The sequence below is a fragment of the Pinus tabuliformis genome, chromosome 5_2 (genome assembly GCF_031772625.1).
Source record: "Pinus tabuliformis cultivar Carrire ecotype Pingquan chromosome 5_2, CPIR1, whole genome shotgun sequence".
NCBI classification, from domain to species: domain Eukaryota; kingdom Viridiplantae; phylum Streptophyta; class Pinopsida; order Pinales; family Pinaceae; genus Pinus; species Pinus tabuliformis.
The window spans coordinates 543088115-543090477 of NC_142306.1; positions in this window are offsets into that span (position 1 = coordinate 543088115).

The following is a 2363-nucleotide window of genomic DNA, read 5'->3' on the forward strand; positions in this document are numbered from 1 at the left end:
ATACTGTCAAGAATAGCCTTTGGCACAAAGTTTGGGAACCACCAATTTGGCCAAAAATCCCCACCTTTCTCTGGTTGTTGTGCCAAAATAGAATCCTTACTTGGGATAATCTAAGGAAACAAAGTTTTCACGGACCTTCCATTTGCACAGATTGTAAACAGGCAAAAGAAACTAAGGAACATCTCCTAAACTCATGTCTATTAGCAACTCGACTTTGGGAGAAGGTTAGCTTCATATGTCAAAGAGATGGACGAAATAAGGAGAATTCAACAAGCACTATTCGTTCTTGGGCACCTCACCCTTATCAAAGAAAAATCTTAAACGCCTTATGGAAGCTAATACCAAGTTTCCTCATGTGGACAATCGAAAAAGAGAGAAATAGCCGCATCTTCAAAGACCATTCCTCTCCCATAGAAGTTCTATGGATAAATATATGTCAAAACTTTCAAGAAACCTTGATGCTCCAAATATGGCTTCATGATGATTTCCCATCCACACCACAGGAACAAAATATATGGCTGAACTGGAACCTTCAGTGGAACCATGAGAAGGTACACCTAAGGAAAATCCCTCCCTTTGGAGATACACCTGAAAAATGGACTCCACCCCCACCACACATGGTACTACTCAACTTTGATGGAGCGTCAAAGGGAAATCTAGGTAATGTAGGATTTGATCATAAGGGCAATGTTCTCCAAACATTCATCGGGTCAATAGGTTGGGATATAAATAAGTCAGCCGAATTAGAAGGAATTTGGCAAGGACTTCTTTTGGCTCAAAACAATAGATTCTTCCCACCCATAATTGAAGGAAACTCTCAGATCTTAATTAACATGATCAACCATATCTTACAGGGAACTCCAGCCCATCAAGTGGGTAGCAGTTGGAGATTGGCAGAAAGGCTGGAACAGATTGAACAGTGGCTACTCATTCATAGAGCAATTACCATCAGGCACACTCGTCAGAATGGTAACAAAGTAGCAGACCTCCTAGCAAACATTGGCGTTGAAAGTGGTAAGACTCTTCATGTAGGAGCTCTTAGAACTATAGCCAATACTCATCAATTGCAGGATTTCAATGATCTAGTGCAAAAGGAAAGGGTAAATGCAGACGAAACGCACCCAGATGCGGGTGTCAACAACGACATTTAAATGACAAGATGGATTATCGGTGGGTTGGGAAGCCATCTGGCTAAGTGCTTCGTCCTAAGAGCTCACTGTAGATGGATTAAAAACACCTTACAGGTGACATTTATTAACTTCGAAAGCTATGACGAGCTCACCTACTTCAACACCATGGCCCCTGCAAACCGTTTTGTCACTCCTCCCCTTCTCCATGGCGTTTGTCCTTCGCAAGTAGCTAAACTTTGTTTCAGAACTGCTACAGATAGTCGCTGCCTAATTCTCCCTTGTCAGGATTTTGGTAATGGTTTTCATTTTTCGCATTCCTGTCATTGTCTTCTTGATTATGGTTCGCCCACCCCTGCTCTCGCTCATCGTCGCCTTCATTCCAATTCTTTCGTTATCAATTCAGCCATGTCTCGCCTCAGGCACCGCATGTGCAGTAGGCTTCGAGGTTCGCGTGGAGGTTTTAACCTCTCATGATCTTATACTAGTTCCACCTCTGACTCCCCGGACTCAACTACTGAATTTTCCAACTCACTCGTTAACCCCACGCATAGCTACTCGAACACCAGAAGTGGGAGAGGTTGGAGGGACAATGTTGTCCACAATATCGATCTCCCACTCCCTCCTCGTTCTGGCCCTCATAGCACACAATTTCATTTCTGTAGTTAACTAAACAGGCCTACAATCACTGCTACCATCACAATTTCTTTCAAGGAACAGTCTGCGATGCAAGCTACTTTGTCGAGTCGTGGGAAGAAGAAGAACAAGGAAGAGACAGATAGTCATGGGATCAACAACAAGCAACAAGGTGAAAGTAGTGAGGCTCTGCATGACAAAGATAAAGCTGGGGACGCTGGTAAGTGATAGATGGATGCTAAAGGCACTATAGATGCTCCAACTGTTCAAGTTCTCGGCGCGTCTGAAGAGGATGAAGATTGGTATCAGTTTTCCTGCTGGATTGAGGAAGGGCCAGCTCTGGAGGAACCACTAGCCTAACATGTGGCCTCATGCAAAGGTCTCCAGCTCCCAGTGGATTCATCTCACTTTTTGTGGTTTTTGGTCTCTCGCAAAGGTGTTTGGCTTCCAGGCAGATATGTTTCTATGATTCGTGGTTTTGTGGTCTAGATGTGTTCTATCTTCATGCCAAGTGTCTTGAATTCTCCAGTTGACTCTCTGCTAGGTGGAAATGGCATATTGTTACTTGGTTATGTCCTCTTCTTTTTGGTTCAGGATTGC